Genomic DNA, 21,510 nt, shown 5'->3' with positions numbered 1-21,510 from the left:
TTCTTACACTCGAGAAGAGTGTACACTCAAAAGATAATAACTCAATTAGTTAGCATGTCATCCCGAAGTGCAAAGGTTGCAGGTTCTATTCCAGGTCAGGGCACATACTGAAAAAGATAGATGTTCCTGTCTCTCTCTCTCTCTCTCTCTCTCCCCCTTTCTTTCTCTTTAAAATCAATCAATAAAAATTATGAATAAAAAAAAGACAATTGTTACATAAATGAAATGCTTAAGAGATTTAGGATATTGACCAACCACTTCACTTCCACTTGAAAATCTCCCATTTAGATAGAGTGGCTTACTGAAGGGAGTGTGAGCGCAGGCACAGCGCCCACCTTTGGAGGGAGTGCTCTGAGTACCCCCAGGCCCCGAGGGCAGTCTGCAGGGAGGCTCAGTTTCCGGTGGAGGCATGCCTAGACAGGTTCAACAAGCAGGTCGGAAAGGTCCATTAAGTTGTTGGTGTGAACCATGGGATGGGATTTCACGGTATTCCTTCAGGATTTTAAAAAATAGTCTCAGAGCTACTACATTATAAATGTGTTTTTCTTTTTTGTTTTTCAAAAGACGTGAAGTTCAGGGAACAGAGTGTCGGGGACTGGGCGCGATGTGGAAATCAGAGTAGTTGAGTTTGTGTTGCCATTTACCAGCTGCGTACACCAGGCGGCTGGTGCTTCCTGAGTCTGTTTCCACTCTGTAAAATAGGGCTTTACCTAAGGCTTTTATAAAGATTAAAGGAGATTTTATAGTAAAACAACAATTAATAGTGACTGGAATACAGCCAGTATCCAGCAAATTAGCAGTCCATACTCTTTTTGCATAATTTTTAAGGTACTATTTTCACATGGTATAAAGTCAAATGATAAAAAGAACGTCTTCTTAGCTTTGATCCTTGGTTCCTCCAGGTTCCTCCCCAGAGCAATTATTATCTCCAATGTCTTATATATTTGCTCTGAAAATACTCTAAGCATATGCAAATTTTATAAATTAACTCATTAATTCCCTTTTATCTTTTAAAATAAGTAGTAGCTATTCTTGCGAACCTTGAATGGAATACTGTATAAGTAGCCACTAAGGGGGCATGGTGGTGGGGCTGGAATAGCCAATAGCTATCTAGATCAGAACTATACTCACAGAAAGCTAAGTACATCTCTCGGGTATGTATGAACGTAGTGAAGAATATTTATAAGGGATTACACAGACACACACACACACATGCAGGCATGCATAGTGAGGTGGAATGGTGAAAAATAATTGTGTGCAGAGAAGGTTCATTGGTAAGTGGGGGACAGCGGCATAAATTGGCATTAAAAATAGTCTGGCACAGAGAAGCAGTTCTACCAGGCACTCAGGCTTCTGTCTTTATCAGAGCCTCTCCTGATTTGCTTCATTGCTGCTGCTCTCTGCTTCCATTTACTCGTTCCTAAAATGGGGATCATAAAAATGAAATGCAGTGGGGGTGTGTTCTGAGTAATGACTTCAGGAAATGATGATGGTGCATTTTCAGGCTGTGAGATGTAAATAGCCTTAAAGGGACTGTCTTGGCCAGAAGTACAGGAGGATATGTATGGACTGCCTCTCTTCTTGTCTTTTCCCCCAAAGAGGCAAGATGTGTATTTTGTAAGCTCACTCCCTCTTCCCTGCCTCTGCCTACCAGAAGATGGCCTTCCTTATGAGGATTAGGTTGGGGTCATTCTTCGGGCTCCCCTAGCCCCAGTTATCATTTTAGGCTTGCAACATCCAGGAGACCGCATGAACTCCAGGAGTGGGTGCTCTGTGACACTAGCACCGAAAGACTAGAATGACCCATTTGGTGATAATGCTACAGAAATCAATCACGGCTATGGCATATTCCACTTGAAGAAGGCTGTTGGCTGACAAAATAAAACAGCCTCTCCATCCCCTCACATGCACACACACGCACACGCGCGCGCACACACACACACACACAAACGCACAGACTCATGAACAAACTGACAGACTGCTCGTGAACACAGTAACCACATCTGTTTGGTTTTTCACTATATATCTGTGCTTAGCACAGTGCGAGGCTGTTAAGTATTAGGTCTACCGGAAAGTTCTGTTCGTTTTGGAATAAAACAAAATATAAATTTTTCTCACCGTCAATAAACTTTATTAAATAATATAATTGCCATTATTATTAATGATTTCTTGCCAGCGTGAGGGCAATTTGTATATCCCATTTTTGAAAAATGTTTTATCTTTTGATGCGAAAAATTGAACCAGTGCTTATTTGATGTCTTATTCATTTTTTAATATTTTTGCCCTTCAAAAAATTTTGTAAGGACAAAAACAAGTGATAGTCGGAGGGTGCTAAGTCCGGGGAATATGGTGGATGCAACAGACATGCTTCTGTAGCATTTCTTCCTTGTTGAAATTCGTAAAAATTATAGTGGCGTAAATGAACTTTATCAGTAGCCATGGGTACACTATTGCTTCACACATAAGACTAACGTGAATCAACTTTGTTTTAGTTAATTTGCTATGTCAGTATGTATACATTAAGTGATAAAAATAAAGAGGCACACATGCGCCAAATAAACGTGCTTACGTGTCGAAACTTGTGATAGAAATGGACAGAACTTTCCCATAGACCTTATATTTAGTGCTGGGCCAAACACATGTTCTGCCTTTCAACCTCAGAGCAGAGGAAAGGGGACCCCAAATCTCTGCAGACTCTCCGGAGGTGTCTGGGGCGGTGAAACAGAAGTGCCTCCTGTCAAGGTGTTTGTCTGGATCTCCTGACACCGCCATTGGACAATATGCTATTTTTGCTGATTTAGAGCTGAGTACTAATGTGCATCATTGGATTAAGGGATTAGAAAGCAAGATCTATGGAGAAAGGCTGTGGAATCTGTGGTCATTACGGGGAAAAAGAAAAGGCAATGAGGTGATGACTTACTCTTTTTAAATGTATGACAAATTATTGTTCCAAATATTGAGATCAGCTGTTTGCTTTCTCCTCTGAGCCAGAACCAGAGTAAGTGGGTTTACCATCAAGCAGAGAGGATTTATATTAGCTATAAGGAGAATTTCTTAACAGAGAAGTGTTGAGTATCAGATCTGTTAATAATACAAGGTGATGGCATTGGAAGTCCTAAAATTTGAATAGGTTCTTACTGCTTTGTAATGTATAGTCCTGCCTCCAAAACCACAGCATGAACTACATGGCATTGAGAGTTTTCCTTCTCTTTCCCTTTCCTTTTCCCTTTCCCCCCTTTCCTCCCCTCCCCTTTGCTCCTCTCCTGCACATAATCATTGAGCACCTGTCATGAGCCAAGCATTGCCTCCACCAAATAAATTAATATTGTAGTTTTTCTAGTGTCAGGGTCAGGGGGCAGGGAGTCCATTGCAAGGAGAAAAGTACTTATTGTGACACTTAAAATTCCTATAAACTAAGTTGATGTTCAAATTTAATTATTTGAGGTGGACTAAACATTGGGCAGATCTTTAATATTGCTTGGGTAATAAAGACTCTGCTAATAAATATTTGGCTTATGACAATGACTTACAGACAGGGCCACTGGGTTACCTATTTTTGGCTATCATTCCAAGTTGTGGTTATCATAGACTCTCTTATCCAACTGTTCCATTATTCTGGTTCCCTGAACTCTAAGACCCGAGCCCATGCTCTTTGCCTACTCTGGTTTTGGCGTTCCAGAAAGAGACCAGTGGGAGCCAGCCCCTGGAAGTAGGAGCTGGGCCCTTAGCCCACAAACTCCCAGGACTGCTGTTTAAACCTCATCCACAAGGTGCAGCTTCTACCCTCATGTACCTCTGTAAATTAATTCAAAAAGAAGAGCAGGATGAATGAGGGAATGGATTTCAGAAATGTCACTTCAGAAAGGCTGGTTGTCTTCATTTGCTGGCCACCAGCCACTGAATGAAAAGGTAAAACAAGATAATATTGGTTGACTTCACTTTTGAAACCCGCATGGGCCAGGAGAAGAGAGCAGAACTGCACTCAGAGACCGAAGCGCTGGCATCACCTCGGCTTCAGGAAACACATCAAAGAGGACCATGTCCGCAGAGCCAAAATATGGCTTCCATCCGTCTTGTTTAAATTATTGAGATTTTTATTCCATAATAGTGAACTATGGTTGGCTCTTGAGTCTTCTAAACTATCTAATTCCTAGGATATACTGTTTTCTCACTAGTAGTGTGGAAAGAAATAGTAGTGTAAAGGTGAGAGGACTCTTGTATTAACACACAGGCTAAAACACATTTATGGAGTTTCTTGTTATAAATGTAACTGATACTTATTAAAGACACCTTGAGGGATAAAATAAAACTAACCTTTATACACACCTACAAAGAGTTAGCATCTACATTTATTCTAATCCTTACTGGTGCTTTTTTCTGTGCATGTTGTGTTTATGTATGAATACAGTGTGATGCAATAGAACTGGGAACCTATACTGGGTAGGCAAAAGTAAGTTGACAGTTGTAAGTATGCAAACCACAGAGTTTATTCTTGTCTTATTATTTATTAGTGGTTGTATTCTTTTCCCTATGAACAACTATAAACTTACTTTGCCCCACCCTGTATGTGAACAGTTTACCATCTGCACTTTTCTCTTACTATGATATTGTAGACATTTTCCTATTTTATTCATATTATCCAAAAGCCTGAAACTTAATCACTGCCTAAAAGTCCATTCTTAGGATATATCATGCTTCTTTAAACTGATCCCTCATGATTAGACATTCATATGTGTGTTAAATGGCGACTCTAGTTCTCATATAAAAATAATTCTAGAGTTTTTGTCAAACCAACTTTGGTGCCATAAGACTGCTTTTCAAGGCAACAAGTTTTGGCCACGTTTTTTGTTATCTAATGTCCCTAAATGTTAATAATGACAGCTTTTAATCTGAGAATTGCTTGGGTTATATTCACTCACTCCCAGCCATTGGACCCTTGAAGAAGGGGGAGCAATCCCTTTCTTTCACTGATGGGAACGGCACCTGGCTAACTCACATGCCCACAGGCTGATGTGCCTGAAGACTTATTGGGCCTTTATAGCAGGGTGCTACTGCTCTCATACCTTTATGTATTTTCCACCAAACAGGGTACTTTGTGCATATTTAGTAGCATATTTTCTGAGAGCTGAATTTTTATACTAAAGTACAATATCTGAATGTCCTTCATATAGAAGCAAGCCCCTAATGACCTAGCACCAAATCTTCTGCTGTGAGTTTTTCCTGCAGTGATGATGGATTTGTACTAGTTCATGCATAGTCTCTCTCCAGAATCCCTGCTTATGAGAGCTGGCCTGAAACAGGGTAAAGGTAATTTGTGTGCAGACAGAGTGAGGCTCTGACCTTGGCATGTAACTCTGCCAATCAGCCTGCAGTACTAGGATTTGAGAGGAAGTGTTGGCCACTTAAGAAAATAAATTGTCTTTAAGAATTAAAGCTATTAATAAAAAAAACCATGGATACAAGTCTCCTGTAATAGCAATAGAACTCAGATTATTTGGAGTGGTTTTATTATTTTCTCTATTAGAATTAGTTCTGTTCATAAATGATTTGGTGAACATTTTAGTCCATTTATATAAATATCATATGCACGAGAGAGGAGGGTAGGAATCTTAAGATGACTTGGAAGCTCTCGCCTCACTCCTCATGGGATCTAGGATCCAGGTGTTCGCTACCCATAAAGACATACCACTGCTGGTTCTGCAGGCATTTCAGGTCATAGCTCTGTCAGCTCAATGTCCCCAAGGTTTGAAATTAAAGCAAATCTGTGCCAGGAGAATGGTGAGAAGGAGAGTGGGATCCTGGGGAGGCGAGTAAGAGAGCAGCAGGGCACCAGGAGCAGGCAGCAGGTGGGGAGAGTGATAGCCCTCCAGGGGAAGGGAGCCAGGAAGCCATTCTTCGCTGCCATACCTCGCAGGGGCACAGCTTTCCCCGTCTGCACCAAACTCCCCGAGATAGCCTTGCACATTCTTCCACTTAAAGGGTTTGGTGTAGGGCATCATCTAACATCAACTTTGGCTATTCTTATAATAACACGTGCCATTTTTCTTTATTCATCCCAAAGGGATGGGAGCTTGCTGGCAAAGGAACAGAATAGGAACTTGCAGGTAGAATTTCTGGTGGATATTTAAGCCATCTCAGCATTCTCTTTATAGAACAGTGAAAAACTTCTATTTTCCCGATAAGAGCTGGGAAAGATGTATAATTTCTAGAACAGTCGAGCTTGGGATAAAGGGGTGTTAGGAAGACTGAGGCATTAGCATATCTGACATTTATATAACTCCTTATTAGCAATATGATTTCTGAAGCACTTTAGCACATATGATCTTGTTTTGATTCTTGTATTTGGAAAATACTTGTGAAAAAAAGTGAACAGGCTCAGAGAAGTCCCATGATTTGAGGAAATTCACTCAGCTAAGAAATGAGAGAGCTGGGGCCTAGGCGATGGCACAGTGGATAGAGTGTTGGACTGGGACCCAGAAGACCCAGATTCAAAACCTTGAGGTCGCCAGCTTGAATGAGGGCTCATCTGGTTTGAGCAAGGTTCACCAGCTTGAAGCCAAGGTCACTGGCTTAAGCAAGGGGTTACTCGGTCTGCTGTAGTCCCCCTCCCTCGTCAAGGCAATATGAGAAAGCAATCAGTGAACAACTAAGGTGCCGCAACAAAGAATTGATGCTTCTCATCTCTCTTTCTTCCTGTGTGTCTGTCCCTATCTGTGTCTCTCTCTGTCTCTGTCACACACACAAAAAAAAAAAAAGAAAAGAAAAAAGAAATGGGAGAGCTGGGTATAATCAATGATATCTGGCTCCATTTAAGTCCAGTATACTGTGTGCCTTAACACACAGTATGAGAATACAACTAGACAAATAAGGCCAAAGTGCTGAAGCAGGAATAGGTTTGCAGACTAGAAGACATCATCACACCATAGAAACATTAGAGACATGTGGACCTATCACTTAAGAGTTGGTAAACTAAGTATTAAGAAATGGTCCTGCCAAGGGAAGGGGAGTAGTCAGCCCACACTGTGATTGGCTGTTTCAGTGTAACATTTTCCTGAGGTGGACAAAAACAGAAAATGAAAGGAGGGAAGGAAGGAGAGAGGCAAGAAAAATAAGGACAACAAAAAAGCTTGTCTGCATCCCTATATCCCTATACCTCCTAACTCTCTTCTCTTGCACATACACACTCACACACACTCACACACACACACTCACACACCCTCTCCTTTCAGCTGAGAACAAGAACTGATCTCCTCAGACTGTGTGGAGAGAACAGCGTTCTTTCAGTAAGGCCATGACTACCTGCAGAACAGCTGGCTAGGTCTTGACTGCATGGAGGGGGTTCCTGGGGGAGAGTTATCTTCTGCCTTAGAGATCCCCCCAAATGCACCCCCATAGCAGTGGTACTGGGGCCTCATGGCCCCATTCATCAGACATCTGCTGACAGTGCAGGGGCATGTGGACACACTGAAGGGGATTTAAAATAGCTGACCTGCAAAATAGTCCTTAAATCTTAGTAGGAAAGTGATATGGAATTTTATATATACACACTTATATATATACATTTATATGAATATGAATATATATATATGAATGATAAAAAGTAGGAGCAAAACTCAATGAAGAAGAACACTGATCTGTGATTCATCATTGCCACTTACGTGCGTCCCCAAATATGATTGTGGATTTATTTCACTGTGGTACGTGAGTTAATTTAAGAAGAATGAGTATTTTTTTATTTAACTAGCCATGTATTTATTTGTATAGTTATTTTATGTCTTTGGCTAGTGACACTTGTCTCACATTTACAGTAATGATATGAGTTCTTTTTTTAATAAATGTATTTTTAAACAGAAGGCTATTTTATATATTAAGTTAAAAATAGTATAGCCTGACCAGGCGGTGGCGCAGTGGATGGAGCGTCGGACTGGGTTGCGGAGGACCCAGGTTCGAGACCCCGAGGTCGCCAGCTTGAGCGCAGGCTCATCTGACTTGAGAGCAAAAAGCTCACCAGCTTGGACCCAAGGTCGCTGGCTCCAGCAAGGGGTTACTTGGTCTGCTGAAGGCCCATGGTCGAGGCACATGTGAGAAAGCAATCAATGAACAACTAAAGTGTCACAATGAAAAACTGATGATTGATGCTTCTCATCTCTCTCCATTCTTGTCTGTCTGTTCCTATCTATCCCTCTCTCTGACTCTCTCTCTGTCCCTGTAAAAAAAAAAAAGTATAAGTTTAATACAGATGTGGCAACGCTTGTTACAGTGGGACCTGAATGAGTGAAATTTGGGAACTGCTTCTACAGAAAAGTGCACTTCCGAGCCTGGCTCTCAAGTCGCGCATTCTGACCTGCCTCCCAGCTTCCCCCTGCCTCTCTCTGCACTTAGCCTACACGCCAGCGTCATCACAACTGACCTTCCTCTAACACCTCTCGTACCTTTGTGCCTCCATGCCTGGCTTACACTGTCCTTTTAACCTTGGCTTATTGAATTTGTTCATTAAGGTACGGTTTAAAAGCCAAGAGGTTTCATATCTTACTCACCTCTCCTTAACACAATGATTTATCCGAAAAAGTAGAAATAGGTATTGCTCTCTTTTTCTGTGCCTCAGTTTCCTTCATCTATAAAATAGGAAGAATAATAGTACGTACCTCAAACTGTTGCCAAAAGGATCGAATAAGTTTTAATTCATGTAAAACTCTTAGCACAGTATCTAGCATGTAGCAGGTGTTATGCAATGATTCAGTTAGCTCACATGAATGTATTTTAAACCAGTCATAATACAACTGAAATTGTGTCTAGAAATACAAAAGTGGAGGAAAATGAGCACAGAACAGAACAAGGTTGGATTTTGGCCTCGGTTGCTGAAAGGAAGGAGCTAGGGAACAGCAAATAGAATTTGGACTGTGCTTGGCGATAAAATGGCAATGAGAAGCTTTCTTCCTTTATTTCTGAACAACAATTTGCACAGAGACGTTAAAAGAATTAAGTCTTATAATAAGAAAACAATGGCAAAGTCCACAACACAGCACAGCAGTCTGTGCTTGGGCCCATCCCCCAGAAATAAGGGAATTAAAAACCTCAGCTTAGATTTAGCACATTGTGGGTTCTCAGTAACCATTAAATAACCACATACATTAAGCAATAGTGAGTTTATGAAACCTTGTAATGTGTCCTCGTGCCATTTGATATCCTTGGGTTTGTATCATTGTAATAAGCCACAACTTAGTGGTTGAAAATAAAGAACTTCCAGTCTCCTCTTTATGGCTTCTTTATTGTATGGTGGATAGATTGGCCCACAACCATTAAAGGCGATCCATCCACAAGGGAAAGTGGTTTATGCCAAAAGATATGTCACAGTTAGGGTTGAATATAAAGGGGGTGATGGTGAAATGGAGAGTAAATGATAGTAACAATTGACATTCAAATAGTGTTGTGTAGTTTTCACCAGTGGTTCTCCAAGTGTGGTCCCTGGACCACCAGCATCCACATCACCTGAGAATTCTGAGGTCCCAGCCCAGAAGCTCTAGGACTGAGGGCCAGCAACCTGAGTTTAAAACCCAGGGATGGTTTTGTAACAGTCATTTCATTTTCATGAGGAGAAGAGAGGTATCTGTTTAATGGATATTTAAGACTGCCATTCTGTCATTGTTCTTTGTTCTCATTTTCCAGCCATTAACTTTGAAATAAAACTGACTCTTGATCCCTCCATAAAGTGGAGGACAGATCCAGAAGCCCAGCAAGGAAGTGTTCAAGCCAGTCCCACTCCTTCCAGGAGATTCGGAATTACCTGTGGTCTTTGGCAACTGCTGTAGAAACTCCCTGGATATTAGGCTGACTGTCTGGATTTATTCATTCAGCAAATATCTCCAGAACCCCTGCTGAGAGCTAGGCATTGTTCTGAGCATTGGAGGAACAGTACTGAATAAGACCAACAAGTCTCCTGCCCTACGGAGTTTATACCTTTAGAGGAGAGTCAGACAACAAGCATATCAGCGAATAAATAAATGTGATCGTTTTAGATGATGCCAAGTGATGTTATGGGGATAAGATAGGACACAGGCCCTCAACCATGGGATGCCAGCCCCCACAGGGGCTTGTGGAAATTGCTTTTTTATTTTAAATAAGTTGCCAGTTAAATGTCTAAGAAGTTTTCCAATGGCTGCTGTTAGAATTTCAACTGGTAATTTATTTATAGTAAAAACTTTTCAAATTATTCCCATAGACTCTCTGTATAAACTTTATATAGAGACTACAGACCCACTTAGGAGCCACAGGGGAAATGTGTGTATATTTCATCTTCCTTTATCCCCCCATTTCTACTAGATTTTAGAACATGGGAATGTGAATTTTTCTAACTTGACACATCAGGCTATTAACATTCCAATATTTATATTTAATTTTTCCAAAAAATCAAGAAGCATTAGCTTTCATTGTTTAATAAGAATTGCAATAGTAAGTTATCTACCTAACCTGCTGTTTTAAGTGAGTGTGACATTCTTTTGGAGCTCTTGAGGAATTATTTCATTTCATTTGTTTCCATTTGACATGTTCTATGTGACCTAAGAGAGATATATTTAAGATTAAATTGTTTTTAGCACTTAAACATTTAGAGGACCCATTAGAGCTGCTCATTTCTGGATTTCCTAAAAAACCAAGAGAATGACAGTAACACTAGGTTCAAGTTCTGCTGGGGTCTGGGGGGTGGGGAGGGGAGGGGAGGCATTGCCTTCTTTGATGGAATCCATGCTTTCTAGTTCAACCAGCCTCTTCAGTGCCCCATCCCTTTTTATTAATTATCTACCTGGTTCCTATAGACATTGGAGTTTGCAGCTCCTAGAACAGTGAAGAGTTCAAAAAGAATCAGTCTCTGCTTAAAAGCTGAAAGGTATACCTTAGAAATGAGTCCATTCAAGTGTAGGGGCTTGAGTATTTATGGAGCACACACAGCCTTCAGCTTTTTGATTGCTTGCTGCAGTTTAGCTTGGAGTCTCTAGGAGACAGCTGAGAATTCTGAGCGCTGTCTTAATGCATCAAGTCACGGGGAAATCAGTTCCATATTATATAGGATCCCAAATTCATCTTAGAATGGTGGAAGGCAGAAGACATTACCTGTCGAAAGGGCTATTTGTCAGACAATGAAATACAGAGATAAAAAATTTTAATGCCTTAAAAGGTCTTAGGCATGTGGAGGGTGTGAATTTGAATTTGTCTTTTTTCTTAGCCAAGTAACACATTTTTTCTTTAGTGGAGGAATATCCTGGAAAGGCTTCATAGGCGTGAGCTTTCAAGGGGAATCTGAGTGATTCAAGGGCATTTACCTGGCAAAGAAAAGAAGGCTTCAGCAGACAAAACATTCAGCCAGGAAACCAGGAAAATGAAGGAAGGAGGTGGGCAAAGGAAAAAAAAAAGAGATACAAAATAGAACAAACTGAAATTAGAAATGAAGGCAGGGCAAATGTCAAGTATTAAGAACAGAAAACTGATTGCTGATAGCACTTAAAGAGAGAGTGACAGAGGCTGAGTGCAGAGAGAGTGCAAGATGACTTCAGTATCACTAGTCTGATTGAACAAACACACAGAGAAAGAAAAGGAAAAAATGAAGTCAAGAAGAGAGGAGGTTGGGGTTGTCCAGGCAGAAAAGCCACACTCGGATGAGATCTTGAGCATTCAGGATGGAAGGCCCCTGTGCTAGGTGTTAAGAGGAATGGTAAACAAGACACCCTGTTCTAAAGAAATGTACCCTTTTAAGAAAATTACACAGGTATAAAGCAGGGAAGATGATAATTGTGGTGGGCAGCCACCAGGATGACCCCCAAAGATCCCCATCTATGTTTTTATTCTCCAAATAAATTATTGGCCACTTCAAATATTATACTGAAGTATAAAATCTTAGAAGAGGAAAATGCCTTAAGTTGTAGTTTTAAATGTATACACACAAAGTTATGAAAATCTCTTTCTTCAGAACCAAAGGACTTCAGTTCCATCTTGAGTCAGAAACCTCTCTTTTATGAAATAATATTTTTAATTTTTGTCTAATTCCAAAATATAGTAACTTTTATTAAGGAAAAACTAATAAAATGGAGAATGGCATAAAGAAGAAAATGAAAATCACCTCAAATTCTACCACCCAGAGATGATTTCCATTTCCATGCTGGTCCCTACCATTCTAGTCTTTTTTCTTTACATTCTTATCTATTATAAATACATTTTATAAATATAATGGCATATTTTTATGAAATTGAGATGGCATTATAGATACTGTTTTGTAATCTACATTTTCCTTTAACAATATGTTGTGAATGGTATGTTATAAACATATATCATTAAAATAAAAAATATAATATATATCATTAAATACTTATCTATCTTATTACTTATGTTTGTTCATCTTATTTATCACATAAGTTTTAGTGCTATATTATTCCATTATTTAGAAGCTGTATGTATGTCTATATGTTACAAAATCCCTTACTCAATCCCCACCACCACCCCTGCACAAAGTATACAATCTTGGCTATGCCCATTCATTGGTCTGAATGTGTTGACAATAGGAAGGTCTGTCACTGTTGGTGTTTGCCCTCTGTGTCATTCACTTCCCAGGGGACTGCTGGAGGGGGTACAAACACCAACAGGTGTATTGGAGAATGCCAGGACATCTGCCTGTGTTGGCTCTTCCCGCATCACCGAAAGAACATGAACTCTGCTCCTTTCCTAAGCAAGCACAGCTCTCCTGGGACTGCCGTTGTAGTTGCAAATCTGTCTCTTGGTGCTCTTTCCTAAATGCCTTTTTAAACATGCTCAATAATAGATGAGCACCTGGGCCCTTCTTCACAAAGGAGAGTGCAAGCAGTTTTTAGAACATGAAAAAGCTATTTGGCCCTTTACACTAATTCTTGGAACATCCCCAATTCCCCAGGACACCATTTAATAACCAGTCACTCCAGGACAGCGAGCAGTTTGCCTGGTGGGTTTTGTTGCTCCACTTCCTCTTTGGGTTGCTTTTTCAATCCTGGACTCAACTTTCACTGAATCTTTGAAACCAGTCTGCTACCAAGGATGGTTCCAATCTCCTTCCTTCTCCCTTTCTCTGTTCTGCCTCTCTTCACTGCTACCTGACTCCAGCAGAATGGCTAGACTCAATTTGGTTCTTGTATTAGAGAGATAGGGAGTCCACTCCCCTTGGCCTACCAAGTCTAGGCTCTGCCATCAATCTATGGGGTGACCTTGGCCAAGTCACTTAACATCCCTGGGCTTCAGTTTCTATATTTATAAAACAAGAGCATTCCATTAAATCCCTAAGGTCCCTTCTAGTTCAGACAACTGTGGTTTCACTTTTGGATTTTCCACCCTATTCTGATGGTAGCATATTTTTAATGACAACTACTTATTCATTAATTAGTTATAAAAATTACTTACTTTTAGAACTTCATTTCGTAGATGGGGCAGCTCAGTTGTTTGGCTCCATGGGCTTTGTTCACAGCTACCTTCCATGAGGGGGCTAGGAAGGAAGGTGAAATGTTTCCACTCGCACACTCTGTTGCCTTTTCAGTAACTTGTAGTAAGTAGTACTAAGGATCTACAGCAGCCTTCTTCGGAACCTTGCTGCTGAGCTATCAGAGAGAACCCTTTGACTGCTGTTGCCTTATGCAGTTGGATCATTTGTGTCTCCTTCATGAAAGAGATATAGGTGACTGAGTCAGACTACTGTTGTCACAGTTGCACGCAATCTCTTATTATCATTTTTTTTATTTTCTGTTCCTGGATTTTGTTTTACAAGTGACCATTTACCTCTTTCTCTGTGATCCTTTCTTCAAAATTAGAAATGATTTACAGGACTTTTTTTCCTTTTTATAATCTGAAGTCATTATTGTATTCTGGGATTAAATTGTACGTTCATGCTCTGATTCAGCGCTGGTTCAACACATTTTTACTTAGGACTATGGTGTGCTGAATTTTGTTCTCCAGGAAAGGAACATGAGGGAAAATTGACAGATGGAGAAAGAAAGAGACCAGAAAATGGGATGATACTCTATAAGAAACTAGAAAAAAAGGAGGACATTTCTCGAAAGGGGTGAGAATCAGTGGAGACTCCACTCTGGGTGGAAGGCAGGGGAGTGAAAGTGAAGGCCTCAGAAGAGGTGGGGCATCAGAATCCTGGTTTGTACCACTTATTCTATAGACGATTCTCTAAAGCAATAGGAACTCAGGCTGACAGGTAAGAAAGTATTTGTAACAGCTAGCTACCTACCACTTTTATATGATAATAGGTCAGTGTTTATAAGTCAAGCACTGTTCTAAACAGATTACTCATATAATTTATAATCTTCACAACATCCCTAAGGTGTTGGTATTTAAGATGAAAAATCTTAAAAAACAAACAAACAAAGAAAAACAAAACTCCATGAGGCCCAGAGGGGTTTAGTGGTTTTCTGAAGGTCTGGCAGCTAGGAGGTAGAGGAGCCAGGATTTAGACTGTGGAGTCAGATTCCGGAGACTTATACCGACCATGGGTGTCACTGGGTGCAGTGTAGGAATTGATAGGGACCCACACGTGTTCTGCCGCGGGGCACAGTGTGGATTCATGCGCACTAGCTGCTAAGTGTCCCGATGCCTCTTCCTCTCCCATTAATTCTTGCTGTTCTGAAATTCAAGCCTCATGCTCAGTGTTTGTCAGATGGGTCCAGCATTTCTGCTTTTGCCCCGGGCATTGAGTAAAGTCATCACTAGTCTGGTCGGGATTTGTGGTTGGAGCCGAGGCAGCTTAGAAGAACAAGCCTGAGCAAAGCCGTAGCATTTGGCCCGCTGGTTTGCTGGTACATAGAAAGAAGTTTGGGTATTAAGTGGCATTTGAATACCTTGGGTGTGTTATGCCTGGTGGTTTTTCTTGTTTTAATGGTAATTCCCTCAAAATGATATGCAACTAAATCCCCACTAATTTCTAGCCTGTGCAAATGTCTCGAAAGTGTAGTTCCACTAAACAAGTAAAACAACTGGCCTAATTTAGGTAATTACACATTTATTTCTTCCACTAGTGGAGAAAGAGGGGAAGGCTGTGGAAGCCTGACAGTTTCAATTCCATTTCATCAGTGGAAATATGGTTTTTTATTGTTCCTCTCTGGGAACCTCTGTTTCTCTAGTTTGTAGATTTTCAGGGAAGAAACCAGAACTTGGGGTAGAAAGGTCACCTCAACCAGAGAGCTGTTCTTGAGCCTCAGACTAGACTTTGCAAAACTGGAGGCAAATCTAGCCTCCGTCTTGATTGCCATTGTAATAGAGGGAGAGAGATGTTAGGACCTTATGATCTGGACAGTATCAGCCCAGAAGCACAAAACATGCCAGCAGGATGGCCAGGACTGGACTCCAGAGCGTTCAGCAGTTTCAGCTTCTACAGAGAACAGAGTCAGCACTTGTGTACAGGAACTCGGCAAAAACGGAAATAAACGGTCAGGAGCAGAACCAGTCGACTCACTGGCAGCAGGCAGTTTGTGGGCCAGCGCTAAGAGCACCCCATACATCTGCACATCAGCCTCATCCTGCCAGGCTGTTGTCTAGAAGTTTAAGCAGAGGCCATCAGCCATCACACATCAGCAACAGATTTCTTTTTATTTATTTATTTACTTTAACTTTATTTTTTAGTTACAGTTTATACTCAATATTTTTTTGCATTAGTTTCAGGTATACAGCATAAGGGTTAGGTAATCACATACTTTTACAAAGTGTGCATCCCGATATTTCCAGTATCCTCTAGCACCATAAATAGCTTTTACAATATTATTGACTATTTCCTGTGCTGAACTTTACATCCCGTGACTATTGTGTAGCCGCCAGTTTGTCCTCCTTCGTCCCTTCACCTTTTCCACGCAGTTCCTCAGTCCCCCTTTCCTTGGGCAATCACTAGTCTGCTCTCTGTGTCTATGAGTCAGCAATGGATTTCTTAAAAGATGTGCTTTATGTCAAGAGTCTCACTTTGCTCTTTTGTATACAAACAAGCACATGGGATTAGTTAGCCGGCACTGAGGCCTTTCGTTCTTCAGTTCCTGACCTCTCGATATCCATGCAGTCTAAATATTTGCCTACAGCTTCTTTGCAAAGACACCAGAGAAGCTTTTTTTTCTCTTGCCCCTTCTTGTTCGTCTTTCTGTCTAGCCCTGTGGTGATCTTCTCATTACATTTTTCATCATGATAATTCCAGAAATAACATCTGTCTCTTCTATCATGCCTTTTTTTTTTTTTTTTTTTTTTTTTGTATTTTTCTGAAGCTGGAAACGGGGAGAGACAGTCAGACAGACTCCTGCATGCGCCGGACCGGGATCCACCCGGCACGCCCACCAGGGGCAGCGCTCTGCCCACCAGGGGGCGATGCTCTGCCCCTGGGGGGGGGCCGCTCCGCGCGACCAGAGCCTCTCCAGCGCCCGGGGCAGAGGCCAAGGAGCCATCCCCAGCGCCCGGGCCATCCCTGCTCCGATGGAGCCTCGGCTGAGGGAGGGGAAGAGAGAGACAGAGAGGAAGGAGGGGGTGGGGGTGGAGAAGCAAATGGGCGCTTCTCCTGTGTGCCCTGGCCGGGAATCAAACCCGGGTCCCCCGCACACCAGGCTGACGCTCTACCGCTGAGCCAACCGGCCAGGGCCTATCATGCCTTTTATCTGAGGATTCCAGTGAGCCCCTCTAGCAGCGCGCACCGTTCATCACCCCGTCTGGTGCAGCAGTCCTCTGCGTTTGGGTCACAGAGGAAAAGTACTGAAAACACATGTATAGCCTTTGCATTTTTTGAGAATTGGGGGGGAAGGGAGCAAAGCTCTGCAACCATTTGGGGATGATTTTTTTTGACAAAATCAGATATTTAGTCCTGTGTCTGGCTCAACAAATAAATATTCTAGTGTAAAGGACTCACAGGCCTATATTGCAGAAAAAGGGAAGGATGACCAATTAATATAACCAATTAATGGTTATAGACACAGCTTGCCACTGTAAATGGGTGAAGACATACTTACTTGAAACTGAATTATCATTAAACTTAAAAAAAGAAGATTCTGCAATATTTGACGATATAGATGAACCTGTAAGACACAGGTTAAGTGAAATAAACCAGTCATCGAAGGACAACCATTGCGTTATTCCACTTACATGAGATACTGAAAATAGTCAAATTCATAGATTAAAAAATGGGGATGTGGTTGCCAGGGGCTTGGGAGTAATGGGAAATGAGCAGTTCCTAATCAGTGGACGTAAAGTTTCTGTTGTGCAGGTGAGAAAGCTAAAGCAATGTGGTGTACGTCATTGTACCTATACTTAACAATGCTGTATTGTGCACTTAAAAATGTGGGAGAAGCCTGACCTGTGGTGGAGCAGTGGATAAAGCGTCGACCTGGAAATGCTGAGGTCGCCAGTTCAAAACCCTGGGCTTGCCTGGTCAAAGCACATATGGGAGTTGATGCTTCCAGCTCCTCCCCCCCTTCTCTCTCTCTCTGTCTCTCCCTCTCCTCTCTAAAATGAATAAAAAAAAATGTGGGAGAAGGCTTGATCTTATGTTAAGTATTCTTGCCACAATATAATAAATTTTTAAATTTCAAATTAAAAAGTCTTAAGAGACAAACTTATTTCAAATAGTTAATATGGAGTCACAGTGCTACTTGAGTTCTCACTGTATATACTTGGTGAGCAGAATGGAAGATGTCTATCAAGTTGACACTGTACAGTGTGCTTCCATTATAGTTGCCCTTTCTAATGTCACTGTGACATCTTAGCTCTCAGTCCAAGAAATTGACTTATTACCTTTCTGACCTCTCTTTGGTAGTTGACACAAGTGACCCCTCTTTTCTTCTGGCAGCTTCCTCTCTGTTTTGTTTGTTTCTCCCCTCTTCCACCCTCCCTCTCACTGCCTGCCCTTGTTTATTGCTGTGCTCCAGAGCTCTGTTCTCCATTGTCTCATCTTCTCACAGTGTCTGTCTGCGTAGATTTTATGGACAACCCATGCCTGAAAGTGATGATCCCCAAATCTGTATACCCAGATGTTCCTCCTGAGCCCTGGACTTAAGTGCCCATTCACCTTCTTAAAATCTTCACTTTTACATCCCAAAGAGCCCAAGCTCACCACACACAAAGCTAAACCGCCATCTTCTCCCCTTTCTTTCAAATGTTCTTGTCTTCTTGTATTAACCTTGTACCACCGTCTACCTAGCTATCCAAGGTAGAAACCTGGGAGTCATTCTAGGTGATTCCTCTTTCTCATCTATTGATCTCTTCTATGTATCTACTTCTCTTTATTTCCTCTCTTATTGCCTTTGTCATTTATTACATGAATTACTGCAGTTGCCTCCTTCCCCTGACTATGATCCAGCCCTATCCTAATCTATCCTTCACACAGTGTCAGAGGGATCCTCCTAAAATCTAAAATTATTCATGTCAGTTCCCTGACGAAAATTCTGCAATAGCTCTCCAGTGACATCAAGATAAAAACTCAAAACCACGCCAACGAGCTTTGATTTTTATATTCTGGCTGCAGACTCCTGCCTGCCTCTTTGTTCTCATTTTCTATCATTCCTCGACTTAAACCCACAGTTCTATCCATAAGAAACAGATTATGGTTCTCTGGATCTACCATCCTCTTTACTTCCCCTCACTTATATATGCTTTCCCTCTGTTAAACAACTTGTTCAGGATTACACAAATGTCAAGTCACAGAGCCACACGGGTCCATCTGCACTTCATAGAGATTTTGCATGGGATAGTGGACTAATGTCTATCTACTGGCACTCCAAAACAACTTATGATGTAGACCAGTTTCCAGAATGGTTAGGAAAGGGTTGGAAAGAGTTCATCTTATGAAGCTTAGGGTCAACATGAGGCCAACAGGAAAATCAGCAATATTCTAAAGCCCAATGAAACAGATGGACTTTATGCCAACCTCTATTTTAGTCTCAGAGTTTCTACAAAAGCCTATAAAATCAACACCACCCAATCAATCAGCTAACATTTATTTAACCACCATTATATGCTTCGCTTTTAGAGAATATAAAACTAGTATTGTCATTTCTAAAAGAAGATTGTATTGGGATATTTTTATTCCCCTCTCCTCTCATTTTTATCTTACCCTCGAAAGAATTAAACTTTTTCCTAGATTTCTGTCCCCACTGGACTTGGGGACAGATGTTGGAGATGGATCTGCCCACAAATGACTGATGACTTATTGATCATGTGCCCTATTTTAATGGAAGACAGAGTCACTGTCAAAGAAGACTTGTGTTTCTGCCTGAATACTCTCTAGTTCCTTTTCACATTTCTGGATCCATATTGCTCTTTCTCCTTATACGGAAATCAGGTCTTGTCATTCTAACACCTGCCGTCCTGGCCTGGGGGACTGTCCCTACCTTGGGTTAGGAAGTCTAGGCCAGCTTAGGTCTAGGTTCTTAAGACAACAGTATGTTCTTACTGTCTTCCTCATTCTCTTTTCTCTAGCACTGGTAAATATGCTTCGAACTGGTCTTTCTTCTCACTTAGTGGCCAGACCTCATCTTAGTGGAAAAATTTGAGATATAAAAGAGCAGAGAGTTAAGAAGCCATATTAAGCCAGTTAGGTTAAATGGCATTCTCTGTATTAATTTATTCACTCAAAAATGTTTATTAAGCAATACTATGCATTAGGCCCTTATATGGTACTCTAGCTTAACCAAAATTAAATAAAAAACAAAGACAAAAAACTCTGCTTGTATGTAGTATGCATTCTAGCTGGAAAGACAGAAAACATTGGATCAGAGTAAATTAGATAACATGTTAGATAAAGATAAATGTTAAAAAGATAAAAAATAAATCAAGGAAGGAAATATGAAATATTGCAGGGAGAGTGTTCAAGTTTTCCATAAGTGGTCTGAGAAGATATCGCTGAGACAGAGACTGAGCATACCTATGGAATCGAGGGAGGGAGTGGGACTTGAACTAAATAAAGTAGCACTTTTTCCCCATTTGCCAATGGATGGTTATAAAATACACTTCTTTGTTTAGATCTCTAAAGGAAAAAAAGGGTAGCTGGTAGACCTAAATTTCTAGTTCTCAAGATTTCACTGGAAGATAAGTCAATATTCATGTAAAGAGAATTTTCTGTCATCTTAGGAAAAGTGTACACATTAGGGTCTGTTGAATTTTAAGTGAGAGAAAGAGAGGGTCCCTCCTGTGGGGTCAGGGGAGACTTCTTGTGAACTAACTGATGTCCTCAAGAAAGAACAGAATTTATGTCGAAGGAGGGGAAGAGGATTACAGGCAGGATAATAAGTGAAAAAAGGAGGAAAACATGTGCATGGAGCGTAATGAGAAGATGAGCAACATAGCTGAATAGGAAAGTTTCCACGCAGAAGAGTGGAAGGAGTAGGTACCCAAGGTTGACCACCAGTCCAAAGTGACTTCTTTCCATTCCTATTTTGTATATAAGGAGAGTCCTTAGATTAAAAACCAACTGAAAGACCCCGGAGTAGTGTGAGTACCTGTCACAGAGCACAGCTTGTGGTGGGTGCTCAGTGAACACCATGAAGGCTTTGTTGGAATGAGTTGCTGGTTAGCTAAGAAGAAACATAGTAATGTGTACAATTTTTGAAACCCGAATTATGTAGTTCATGCCCACATGGAAATGTTAAACTATTAGAGCTAAAAGAGCACTTAGAATATGTATCTTCAACCTCTTATTTTACAAATGAGAAAAAAGAGGGTTAGAGGGGTTGGAATGATTAGTGCAGCTTAGCTGATGGGGAAGGTGGGGTTCTTCTTCCAGGTTATTTTCCCCACAGCCTCTTCTGGGGACTTTGTCCCTCAGACAGATAGATTGGTGCCCATTGGTATGCTATCTTGATATGCATCAGTGTTCTTCAAGAGGTTATGCTGGGGAACCCTACCCCCACATGGTCTACTATGAAAAACTGGTTTCTGTCAAGTTAACTTGTAAGATGTTATCTACTGTATTATCATCTGGAAGAGTTAGAATACATATTAGAAAAATGTAGTCAAAAAATGTTTTTTAGTTTTTGTCAACTGAGGTATTCTATTTGCATGTATGTATTACATCCCTGGTAAAAGAATGCCAAGATTTTCCCTCATGTGTGTTTTTGTCTTGATTCTTCTTGGTCCATGATGCCACTGAGGTTGTCAATACAATGAAAGCAAGTTGATGGGATAGAAGCAGGTTTTTCTGCCATTTTTGTAGATCTTAAGTTGCACATCAAATCTGGGGCTGATTACTCCACACTTGTTTAACTTGCCTTTGAAGTTTATAACAATTTTGCCAGCTCTGTGGACATCAATGATTTTGAATTCTCCAATATAGCCATACTTCATCATCACAATTAGAAGCTGGATGATGACTTTTGAGCACAACCTGATAAAAAACCTGGGAGTTGGCCTCTCTTTTTGGCATTGTTGATACTCCTACTCCTGAGAGCATCAGTCAGGATATCCATGTGCACCATTATTGTGGTACAGAAAGATGGCAGAAAGAACATCTAAAAATTCTTTTTCTGATAAAAACACATT

General features: G+C 41.0%; 1 protein-coding gene and 1 pseudogene across 1 annotated transcript in view; one reads left to right on the top strand and one right to left on the bottom strand.

Annotated features, from left to right (window-relative positions):
* Positions 1–21,510, top strand: part of GRIN2B (glutamate ionotropic receptor NMDA type subunit 2B) — a 481,700-nt gene that overhangs the window by 366,716 nt on the left and 93,474 nt on the right. The window lies entirely within an intron of this gene.
* On the bottom strand, positions 21,009–21,446 carry LOC136321001 (small ribosomal subunit protein uS8-like; annotated as a pseudogene).

Source organism: Saccopteryx bilineata, chromosome 1 (assembly GCF_036850765.1).
Source record: "Saccopteryx bilineata isolate mSacBil1 chromosome 1, mSacBil1_pri_phased_curated, whole genome shotgun sequence".
In the NCBI taxonomy this organism is placed as follows: Eukaryota; Metazoa; Chordata; class Mammalia; order Chiroptera; family Emballonuridae; genus Saccopteryx; species Saccopteryx bilineata.
This window is presented reverse-complemented; position numbering and strand designations above follow the sequence as displayed.